The following is a 12,481-nucleotide window of genomic DNA, read 5'->3' on the forward strand; positions in this document are numbered from 1 at the left end:
TCACTTCTGGCGTTTGTGTTTGGCTTTTGTTCCTCACGTTCTCAGGTAAGTAGGAAGGGTTCCTTTATGGCCCATTAATTGTGGCCTTTCTCTGCTGCTCCTTCACCAAGTAAGTTTGATTGTTATCCCTTGTCTTTTTTTTTTTTTTTAATATATTTTATTGATTTTTTACAGCGAGGAAGGGAGAGAGATAGAGAGTTAGAAACATCGATGAGAGAGAGACATCGACCAGCTGCCTCCTGCACATCTCCCACTGGGGATGTGCCCGCAACCCAGATACATGCCCTTGACCGGAATCGAACCTGGGACCTTTCAGGTTCCAGGCCGACGCTCTATCCACTGAGCCAAACCGGTTTCGGCTATCCCTTGTCTTAAACACAGGCATGAAGAGCACCCGTTACCTACCCTTAGTTGGTAGGTAGTTTCAAATATATCTTTGTTTGCTCCTGCTCTCATAGCCGTATAGAAGCATGTCCTTCTCTATGTGCTATCCAATGTCAGTAATTTTTAAAGCTTGAGGGTGTGTACATGGAGATATCTCTTGTCTTTTGTGTATGTTTAAAACTTCCATAACAAAAATGAATCAAGTCAAGTTTATACTCATTAGGATGGCTACTAAGAAAACAAAAACAGCCCTAGCTGGTTTGGCTTAGTGGATAGAGCGTTGCCCTGGGGACTGAAGGGTCCCAGGTTTGAGTCCGGTCAAGGGCACACCCCCGATGGTGGGCTCAATCCCCAGTGGGGGGCGTGCGGGAGGCAGTCAATCAGTCTCTCTCATCATTGATGTTTCTATCTCTCCGTCTTCTTCTCTGAAATTAATAAAAATATATTAAAACACACACAAAACAAGTGTCAGCAAGGATGTGGAGATACTGGAGCCCTTGTGTGTTTTTGGTGGGAATATAAAATTGTGCAACCACTGTAGAAAACAGTATGGCAGTTCCTCAAAAAATTAAGAATAGAATTATCATATGATCTAGGATTTCCACTTCTCAGAAGGGGGGTTCAAAGAGGTATTTTTATACTCAAGTGCATAGCAGCATTCACAATAGCCAAAAGATGGGAGCAATGGATGAATAAATAAACAAAATGTGGTATTTACATACAATGGAATATTGCTCAGCTTTACAAAGGAAGAAAATTCTGACATATGCTCCATCATGGATGAACCTTGAGGACATTATGCTAAGTGAAATAAACCAGTCACAAAAAGACAAGTACTCTGATCCCATTACATTGTCAAGCTTGACAAATTCATAGAGCCCAGCTGGTGTGGCTCAGTGATTTAGCATTGACCTACGAACCAGGAGGTCACAGTTCGATTCCTGGTCAGGGCACATGCCCAGGTTCGATCCCTAGTAGGGGGTGTGCAGGAGGCAGCTGATCAATGATTCTCATCATTAATCTATCTGTTTCTCCCTCTTCCTCTCTGAAATCAATAAAAATATATTTTTTAAAAAGCTCCTAGACAGAAAGTAGAAAGGTTGTTGCCAGAGGCTGGGGGTTATTTAATGGTTAGGGTTTCAGTTTTGCAACATAAAAACAATTCTAAAAATGGATAGTGGTGATTTTTGCTCATCAACTATACACTTAAAAATCATTAAGATGGTAAATTTTGTGTTATGTGTATTTTACTACAGTTTTTAAAGAGAATCAAGTTTCACTACCCTATAAAGTTAAACATAAGTCTACCCCATGACTCAGCAATTTCACTCCTACGTATTTATTCAAGATATGAAAATGTGACAAAAAAACCTTAATTGTGCCCTAACCGGTTTGGCTCAGTGGATAGAGCGTCGGCCTGCGGACTGAAGGGTCCCAGGTTCGATTCTGGTTAAGGGCATGTATCTTGGTTGCGGGCACATCCCCAGTGGGGAGTGTGCAGGAGGCAGCTGATGGATGTTTCTCTCTCATCGATGTTTCTAACTCTCTATCCCTCTCCTTTACTCTCTGTGAAAAATAAATAAAATATATTTTTTAAAAATGTTAAAAAAAACTTAATTGTTAAAGAATGTTCGTAGCAGCTTTATTCAGAATAACAAAAAACTGGCAACGAATTGAATGTCCATCAATAGGAAGTGGATAAACAAAATGTATCCTAGTCATACAATGGAGTACTAATCTGATACACATAGCAACATGGATGAATGTCAAAAACATTATCCTGAACAAAAGAAACCAGATACAAAACGTAAATACTATTTACATGAAAGTCAAGAACAGAAAAATTCTAACTATGGTGATACTGTGGTGGTAGAAATTATAGTAGTGGTTGGGGATAGACAGGGTGAGTGGGATGCAGGGAGGTCAGGGAGATGGGCGTAGGGCGTGTTGGGGTTAGACAGGGTGAGTGGGATGCAGGGAGGTCAGGGAGATGGGCGTAGGGTGTGTGTGTGTGTGTGTGTGTGTGTGTGTGTGTGTGTATGCACGCGCGCGCGCACACGCGCGCGAGTGACTAAAAAGGTCCAAGAAGGCACTTTCTGGGTTGATGGAAGTAGTGTGCATATTGACTGGGCTTTTGGCTCGTCAGGTGTATAGATTTGTCAAAACTCATAAAACTATACATGCTTAAGATCTGTGCATCAATATACATTATTTGTATGTCAACATAATTAGTATTTTTTTAAAAAGCCCTCTCTCTGCTCTCCCTCTCTCCCCCTGGGGTCAATGAAGCAAGTATGGAAACAGTCATGTGGTTTTGTGCTATTCTCTGCTTTGATGTATATCATTTAAAAACACACAAATGACTGCTACTCATTTCTCATGAGCAGATTTGCTTGTGACAAAACAAGGGCAGCAGGTCATGCTCACTGACCAGCGTCCCAGGCAACAAAGAGGGGAGTGGGAGACAGCAGGTGTAAGCTTCCTACAGCTGGACAGCATCAGACCAGAACAAGAGATAGTTTCGGAAGGTGATGCGTCTCAAGAGAAAGGTTGCTTGGTGAACAGCAGGCCTCTCAGCATTATCTTTGGTATCAGTGAAAAGCTGGTTTCCCTGGCAACAGGGGCCTACTTAATGAATGGTGCCCGGCAGCAGGCATGAACGTGTCCATAGCAAGTGTACATAGAAAAAGAATGCCTCCTCACCAAAGACTCCCCTTTAGTCTGTATATTCAGATCTATTAATGGTTTACAGAAAAATAAAAAATGCCAAAAGGCATAATATAGAGCTTTGGTTTCTTCACTCCTCCCTCATTGCTATGCTCTAGTAATGAACACTTGGAACCTTTTCTTATATTAGGTCTTTTGGTTTCCTCTATCTCCAAATATCATTAATTTATTAGCTCTAAACATTCTCTCTATGGCAGACTGTGATAAGTAAGAACTTAGCAAATTCATACCACCCCATTTCTCCTATTCTTATTGCTTCATTTTTTCAGAGTTGTATTGGTTGTTGTTCCATTGGTTAATTTTGCAAATTTAGATTCTATTCTTAAACGATTTGTCTTTCCCCTGCCCCTGCCTCCGTCCCTCCTCCCACTTCTACCTCTTAGTCCTTTGGACCACGCAGTCTGTGATTAGGGTTAGGGGACTCTGCTTTTATATTTATACATTGCCAAGGTTAAAAAAGGTTTATAACATTCTGTTTGGAAATCATAACTACCCCACACACTTGGTCTCTAGGTCTATGCTAGAAGTTTAAAATTACTAATAAATTGTGACATATTTATTACATTTTTTTCCTATACTTTCAATGTCACAGCCCGGGACCCTCAAAGCACAATGTTCCTAGCAAATCATCAAATGCAGTCTATTTTCTTAAACTACCATAGTTGCTGGAATTCATACCACATTTTAGTTTGCTTCAAATTTGGACCCTAACTGTCCTGTCTTCTTGGACTGTCTTATTGTGCCCTGCCCCCCACCTTGGGAAAAGTAAAAGTCTTTTGCATCATAGCATTGAGAGTTGTTGTTTTTCATTCTAAAATTGCTCCCGGTCTATTTTGGAATTCTGTAGGACATCTTTTTTGGAGGCCATTTACCTATTTTAATTTAGGCAGATTTCTTTCAAACCCTGCTGCAAGCTGTTGTCTTGGGATCTCTTTTCATTAGATTAACGCGTTAGTTCTATCATTGTTTTCTACACACCCCTCACACTTGATTTCGTGGCCAACATCTTCAGTTCATCTCCTTCAGAAAGGGTAAATAGTAGATAAACTCTGAACCTTTATAGGTGTAGAAATGGCTTTACTCTGTCCTCCATCTTGATAGCTAGCTTGGCTAGGAATAGATTTCTAGGTTCAAAATTGTTCTCCCATGGAACTTTGAAGGTGTACTCCACTAATTCATTTTTTAAAATGTTTTTAATTGTGACAGAACACATATACAGAAAGGTACATAAACACAAATTTGTCTCTTAATGAGTAGTTATAAATGTTCATATAACCACCACCCAAGCCATAAAATAAATTTTGTCAAAACCCTTAGAGATATCCACAATTCTGTAAAGGAAACAACTCTATTGCCTTTAAGAAATAATGTTATCACGTAAATATGCATCCCTAAACACATAGTCTAGTTTTGCTTATTTTTGAGCTTCACATAAATAGAATAATATAGTGGGTGTTATTTTATGTTTGACCTCAGTTGCTCAACATTGTATTTTGAAATTCTTCCATGTTGTTGCATGTAGCTGTAGCTCATTCATTTTGGTTGCTGCGTAGTATATTCCATTGCACACATCTAACAATGTATTCATTCCTTCTACTATTGATGGATATTTACATTATTTCTAGTTTGGGGCTATTTTGAATAATGCTGCTATAAACATTCTTAAGCTTGTTGTCTGGTGCTGATGTGTAGAATTTTTGACTTCTGTTCTACCAGTTACCAAAACAACATTGCTAAAATCTCTCACCAGCATTGTGAATTGCTCTGTGAGTCTGACAGCTTTTGCTTTACACATACCAGTTATTTGGACCATACTACTACACATTTAGAATGGTTAATTCTTCCTGATGACTTGAACCTTTTGTCATAGTGAAGTGGCCCTCTCTGTCCTCCAGGTTGACCTAAATTCTATTTGTCTTATTTTTAAAAAAATATATATTTTATTGATTTTTTACAGAGAGGAAGGGAGAGGGATAGAGAGCCAGAAACATCGATAAGAGAGAAACATCGATCAGCTGCCTCTTGCACACTCCCCACCAGGGATGTGCCCGCAACCAAGATACATGCCCTTGACTGGAATCGAACCCAGGACCTTGCAGTCCTCAGGCCAACACTCTATCCACTGAGCCAAACCGGTTATGGCATATTTGTCTTATATTAATAGAGGTAGACCAGCTTTCTTTCTTTCTTTTTTTTTACTGCAGTAAAATACACACAAAATAAAATTTCCCATTTTAGCCATTTTAAAATATACAGTGCAGTGGCATAAGGTGCACTCCCGGTCACCACTCTCTCCTTCCAGAACTTTTTCCTCATTTCATTAAACAAGTACCCCTCCCGTTCCCCCTGGGACCCTGGTAACCACTATCCTGCTAATTGTGAATTAGCATGTGGTGACTCGCATAAGGGGAATCATACAACATTTGGACTTTCGTGTACAGCTCATTTCACATGTTTTTGGATCTTTAAACAAACTTGCTGTAAGATATCATCTTCATATAAATACACTAAGCAGACATTTAAAACAAAACAAAGAAACATTTGCAGTGTGCAAGGGCCTGTGGGGGGAGCAAAGATGAATAAACCTCTGTCCTAAAAGGGTTACAGACTAGTTCGGAGGAAAACAGGAGACAAAGAATAAGGATCAGGGAGGGGCCTGGTGGTTGCAAAAGGAATGGCGTATGGTCTTCCTTTTGCTTGACCTCAGCTGATGTAAAGGAACTTTGTGAATGCTATTTAAATGTTCTTAGATTGAATGGATAAAAGCGCTGGGCTTGAATAGGGTTTCCTCTTGGAGGTGAAATTTGAGCCTGTCGCCTAGCGGTGTAACTGCACACCCCAGCCTCAAGGTGGCAGCATACCGAAATGAAAGCCACAGCTCCAGGAGTAGCAAGTCCCTCCAGGACTGCAGTTGGGGGAAACAACCAGCATGGTCAGGTCACCATAGGAAACAAAAGCCTTTACAAGTGCAGCACTCCTGTTCTTACCATCCCACCCCCTGAGTTTTCCCTACACAACCCTCTCCTCCTAGGTCCCCTTTACCAGTCTCCATTACCATCGCTTAATTTCATTCGTTGTCTTGCTTCCCCTACCATCAGTGATGGCGAACCTTTTGAGCTCGGCGTGTCAGCATTTTGAAAAACCCTAACTTAACTCTGGTGCCGTGTCACATATAGAATTTTTTTGATATTTGCAACCATAGTAAAACAAAGACTTATATTTTTTATATTTATTTTATATATTTAAATGCCATTTAACAAAGAAAAATCAACAAAAAAAATGAGTTTAAAAAAAATGAGGTGACACGCGTGTCATAGGTTCGCCATCACTGCCTACCATCCTTGCCATTGGAGCCCACCACAGGATTTCTGTCGGTCCTCCAAGGCTTTAGTTTTATTTCTGGATTGTTCTTCTTTTACTCCTCCCCCTCCCTCATGAGAATCATTCTCCCCGTTCAAATGCAAATTCCTTGGTCATCCTGATGAACATGATTTTGCCCCACGCCTAATCTCTTATAAACATCGTCCATACATTTATTGTCAGGAGTACCAATTTAGCTCTGATGCTGGTTTCATTACTGATATGCATTGTTTATTCATTCATTCCACAAGCATTGTGTCAGCTCAGTGCCAGGGAGCTGGAAACACAGAATAAAGATAAAATCCTAGGTGCTCGCTGTCTAGTAGTAGATGACAAGGAAACAGTTATAAAACCATGTGATATGGGTTGGAACAGAAACATAAATAAGGAGCAGTGAGCAGGAAGTGGTGAAAATGGGGACGCTTGGGCTGGGCAGATGGGTCAGTCCAGGCTTACCCATGGGAGGTGATGTTGGAGATGAGTCATATAGGGACTGGTAGCGTTTACCAGATGGAAGAGGGTGGAAAGGCCATATCAGGCTGCAAAAATAGCAACACGTGAAAACACCATCATTAATTCCTCAAACTGCCTGGAATTCCACAAGTTCAGGGCAAACTCCATGTGGGGAACCTCCCAGGTTGCCTCAGCTTGCCAACCCAATCTAGAATAGTGTTTAGTTTTACTGGTGGCAATAAACTTGGCTGACCTAGCTGGCCTGTCAGTGCCTGGCTTTATTTTGCTGTGCACTGTATTAAAATGATTAGTCAAGTAGGAACTTCACATAATAAAATCAAGATTTCTGGTTTCTATTAAAAAAAACACACCCCAACCCTGACCGGTTTGGCTCAGTGGATGGAGCGTCGGCCTGCGGACTGAGGGGTCCCGGGTTCGATTCCGGTCGGGGGCGTGTGCCTTGGTTGCGGGGCGCATCCCTGGTGGGGAGTGTGCAGGGGGCAGCTGATTGATGTTTCTCCCTTATCGATGTTTCTGATTCTCTGTCCCTCTCCCTTCCTCTCTGTTAAAAATCATTGAAATATTTTTTTTAAAAAAACCCAAAAGATTTTTTAAAAACGTTTTATTGATTTTTTACAGAGAGGAAGGGAGAGGGATAGAGAGTTAGAAACATCGATGAGAGAGAAACATCGATCAGCTGCCTCCTTCACACTCCCTATTGGGGATGTGCCCGCAACCAAGGGACATGCCCTTGACCAGACCCTTCAGTCCTCAGGCCGACACTCTATCCACTGAGCCAAACCGGTCAGGGCCCCAAAAGATTTTTGACATCAAGCTCACCTTCCCTATGTCACTAGTCATCTGGGGCCACTTTATTATTATTATTTTAAATGTATTTTTATTGATTTCAGAAGGGAGAGAAAGAGAGATAGAAACGTCCTTGAGAGAGAATCATTGACCGCCCTACATGGGATTGAGCCCGCAACCTGGGCATATGGTTTGCTACATACCTTACCTCTCCCTGCTACTATACCTGGCCAGATACGCCCAGTTGTGCTACTTGCCTAGTCCCTCTAGTCAACTGAATTTGTAACCTCTGTTTTGATATCCCACCCCAGCTCCAGGAGTGGGCTAGGGTTCTCAAGAAGCCATTCCGTGGCTTCTGCTCCTGGAGGCAGTGAGGTGAAGAGAGAGGGAGGGAGAGGGTGCAGGAGCTGATCCAGCTGCTGATACTGGTTGTGTAGAGCGCCACCCAGAGGTCCCATCCTCTGTAGAAAGATGGGTCAGAGGAAAGGAGGAGAAATGAGGCAACTTCTGTGGCTGGAATCTACACAAGGAACAAAAAGAATGATGAGAGAACATGCCAGAACCCATCCCTTGGACATTAATCCTGGTCTGTGAGGGTGCGATAGATCTACCTTGATCATCTCGGGGGCCAGGACAGTCGTACAAATGGAGGTCTGGGGCCCACAGCCTGCTGTCTTTCTCTTCCTAGTCCCATCTCTGTCCCACAGCATGACATGCACATGTGTGTGCACACCCCAGCCCACAAGTTAAGTTCTGTCACAGCTCCGCATGCTCCTGGCAACAGCTGCCCTTTGCTACCCCTTTACCTAGAAGCTTGGTCTACTCTCAGAAAGACAAACTCAAGAACCAGGCCTGGCCAGACTCTGAAAGCAGGCTCAGAGCCATTTGGGCAGGGAGTTATGACCCAGATCATGGTCTAAGGAAGGTGTGGGTTGTGGAGGGCACATCCCTTTGGGCCAGTGGACTCCTCACCCTCTAGAGAGGGGCATGGTCCGAGGAGAGCCAGAGTTCTGGAATCTTCCAAAGCTCATGGTCAGGGCCAAAGAGTTAACATAGATGCACTTAGGTTACCTTAGGTCATGAGGGCTATATTCCTTTGCTAGGTCTGTTGTAACAAAATACTACAAACTGAATGGCTTAAAACAACAGAACCATATTCTCTCAGAGTTCTGGGGGCTAGATGTCCAACCAAATCAATGTGTCAACAGGGTCGGTTTCTTCTGAGGGTTCCGAGGGAGAATCTGTTCCATGCCTCTCTCCTAGCTTCTGATGACAGCTGTTCATCCTCGGCATTCTGTGGCTTTAAACATATCATCCCTGCCTGCATCTTCACATGGCATTCTCCCCATATTGCTGTGTCTTCATATGGCCATCTTATTATAAGGACACCAGTCATATTGGATTAGATGCCCACCTTATTCCAGTATGACCTCATCTCAAACAATGTCACATTCTGAGGTACAGGGGCCGGGAACTTCATATTTTTTTTGTGGGGGTACATAATTAGCCCACAACAGGGTCTATCATGAAGTCATAGGCAGTAACAAGGGTGAGGCAAGACTCACAGGTTTGCAGAAACCATCTTTCAGCTGGGCTTCCTGCAGTTGGGATACAAGGTGGATGTTTCCTCAAGATAACCTGGTTCCCACTGACACTTGCTGACAAGCACTTACTGATCATTTAGTATCAAGATGTCCCAGTCTCTCTGCATCTGTGTCCATCTCTCCTGCTTTCCCAGCCAACTGCTTTCACTCTGTGTATCTCTTTCTCTACCTGACACCTTTGGCTGACTCTGGCCTTATGGCCGGTATAGCTGCTCTCTCTCAACATTTTTCATATCTTGCTTCTATCAGTTGCCCTAGCTCTCCACTTAGCCTCCAGTGCAACTTGCTGAGAAATGGTCTGGTCCAAGAAAATCACCATGGCCCCTGTTCTCACCAGTTTGCCTGAGTAGGTACTGGTTAGTCTTCATTGACTGCACACCCTGATCCAAGTAGCTGTGTCCAGGGTTGAGGTCTTGTGGTGTAAACCATGGCCAGTTAACAAGGAAGAAGCAGTGCCCCGTGGTTTATTAGCAAGTTGCAAAGGGCAGGACAATTGCCCACTCCTTCTTCCAAGGTTTCTCAACCTTGGCACTATTGTCATTTTAGGCTGGATAATTCTTTGCTATGGGGGGCTGATCTTGGATGTTTAACAGCATCCCTGACCTCCACCTAGTAGATGTAAGCACCATCCTCTCCCCTCTCCCACTGAGTTAGGATCATCAAAATGTCTTCAGACCCCTGGTTGAGAACCCATGTCCTAAGAGTATGGGAAGCCCCAGGATTAGCCCTTCCAGGTGGGTGTAGTCAATAGTCAGGAGTGTGGGCATAAAGGCTACTGATTATAGTATATCTGCCTCTGTCAGGGCTGACTCAGAGGCTGAAAGGGGCAGCTTTTGCTATGGGGAGGGATTGGGAGGGGCAGGGGTGGGTTCAGAAGTGAATAGCTATGCTCAATTAAAGTGAAGATACCAAGGAAGAGTATCATGTGAGTGTGTTTTGTGGCTGCATGAATTGAATGAGCATGTTCATTGGTTTACTCTTTGTGTATACGTGTCAGAACGCACAACTCTTGGTGTGGGTGTACCTTTGGGTGGATCTGTTTGAGGGCGTATATATCTGTATTTCTCAAGTTTGGACTGTTCATAGTTCATGCTGCCCTTCCTCTTATGTTATCAGGCTAGATCAGTATCATATATGACACAATTAGTATTCTCAGAGTGCTACACAGGGTAAGAATCAGCTCTACTGAAGTGGAAATGGAAAACAGGATTTGCTTCCGCGTGGTTTTTCCTATTGTGTAAACATGTCTGCCTCTAGGCATATGTAATATGTTATGAATAGATAATGCCCTCAGTGACATCATTCTTTAGCACCAAAACCCAGGATGGACCGAGCCCAGGGTCCAAGAAGCACAGCCAAACCCATTCTGAGCTCAACAGTGTTTTCTAGTCTCAGCCCTTTGACCAACTGATTGTACAACAAACTGCTTAACATTTCACTTGTGTGTGTGTGTGTGTGTGTATATATATACACACACACACACACACACACACACACTAGAGGCCTGATGCACGAAATTCCTGCGAGGGGCTTGGCCCTTGCAGCCCCCTGCAGCCTCTTGCAGCCTCAGTCAGCCCTCACAGCCCCGGCTTCCTCCGGAAGGTCGTCCGGACGGTCGTTCTGCTGTTCAGTCTAATTAGCATATTAGCCCTTTATTATATAGGATATCAGAGCACGTTCAAGTCCGTCGTCATCTCACAGGAACTGGAGAGGAGGCAGTTTTGTGTGTGAGACACTGGTGCTGGGGTAGACAGCCAGGTTTCCCTGATGCCACAAGAATAAGAAAGAGCACTTGGAAAAAGTATGATATAAAAAATTTTTTTTATGAAGAATCAGAAGATAAAGTTGAGGAAATCTTAACTTTAGGAGAGAAGTGATTTGAAAATCATGGGAGTGTATTACAGGGACCAATTCTGGAAGTTCAATATTGGACTAATAGGATTTCCAAAAAGACAAAAGAGGGAAAATGGAGAAGAAATAACCAACAAAATATTTCAAGACCATTTCCCAGAACTAGAGAGCTTGAGTTTTAAGACTGAAAGAACCCATCCATTCCAGTGGAATGGATAAGTGGGCCCACGTCAAAGCACATCATTGTGTAATTTGAAACATTTGGGGAGAAAAAGAAGATATCTTAGGCTTCCAGGAAAAAAAACTCCACAACAAACAACAACAAAACCCAGAGAGGTCACATAAAATGGGTAATTGGATGTTTTCAGAATTCTCAATAGTAGTACTGGAAGCTAGTGGTCACTGGATAATAGCTTCAAAATCCTGAAGGAAAATTATTTCCAACCTAGAATTTTATACGCAGCCAAACTATATATAGAGGGTGAAGGTTTTCAGACTAGCACAAGGTAAAAATTTTTTGCCTGATGATTCGTAAAACTGGTGGTGGTCGGGGGAACAAAACATTAAGTAGCAGTGTTGCCCTGGTCTGGGTAGCTCTTCGTTGGAGAGTCATCCCTGTAAGCCAGGATTGTGGGTTCAATCCCCGGTTAGGGCACATACAGGAATCAACCAATGAGTGCATGGACAAGTAGAACAGCAGGTCAATATTTTTTTCTCTTTCTCTTCTTTGGAGTGTCTCCGCAATTTCACTTCATGTTATAATCGCCTGGGGAACTTAAAGATCCCCATGTTCTGTCCCATACCAATTAAATCAGACTACCCGGAAGTAGGAGCCAGGCACCGGTAATTTTAAAAGACGCTCAGGTGATTCCGATGTGCAGCCAAGTTTGGGAACCCCTGGAATCGTGTTCGAGGTGGGGTAACACTGTCACCAGACGAGACGAGCCTCCGATCTGGTCTGGAGGAGGCCGTGGGATGTCAAGGGATGCTTCTGAACGGGAAGGGGTGCACAGCGATACTGTGCGTTCAACAGGAGAAATGGGAGGAAGTGAGACCCCAGAAGCAAGAAGACCACTAACTGGACCGAGGGGCTAGTTCTGGACTCGGAAGTCCGCGGGCAGCGCATGGGGTTCATGGTCCTCAGTTCTCTGGAAGCGTCTGCAGTGGAGAGCGGAGGACGCGTGGGAAAGGAATCCCAAGACACTGAGACATTGAGGACCTGATAGGGGCGGGGCAGTGTGTGTGTGTATGTGTATGTGTGTGTGTATGTGTATGTGTGTGTGTATGTATGTATG

At 43.3% G+C, this 12,481-nt stretch overlaps 1 protein-coding gene across 1 annotated transcript in view; it reads left to right on the forward strand.

The window, feature by feature from the left end:
- The window catches only part of TRANK1 (tetratricopeptide repeat and ankyrin repeat containing 1), a 100,409-nt gene continuing 87,928 nt past the window's right edge, over positions 1 to 12,481 (forward strand). The window contains exon 1 of the mRNA XM_070391729.1: positions 1 to 45. The gene's annotated coding sequence lies outside the window, so the exon portion shown is untranslated. The remainder of the gene's footprint in view (positions 46 to 12,481) is intronic.

The sequence above is a fragment of the Myotis yumanensis genome, unplaced genomic scaffold, assembly GCF_028538775.1.
Source record: "Myotis yumanensis isolate MYYU_CA2020_CCGP unplaced genomic scaffold, mMyoYum1.0.hap1 SCAF_14, whole genome shotgun sequence".
In the NCBI taxonomy this organism is placed as follows: domain Eukaryota; kingdom Metazoa; phylum Chordata; class Mammalia; order Chiroptera; family Vespertilionidae; genus Myotis; species Myotis yumanensis.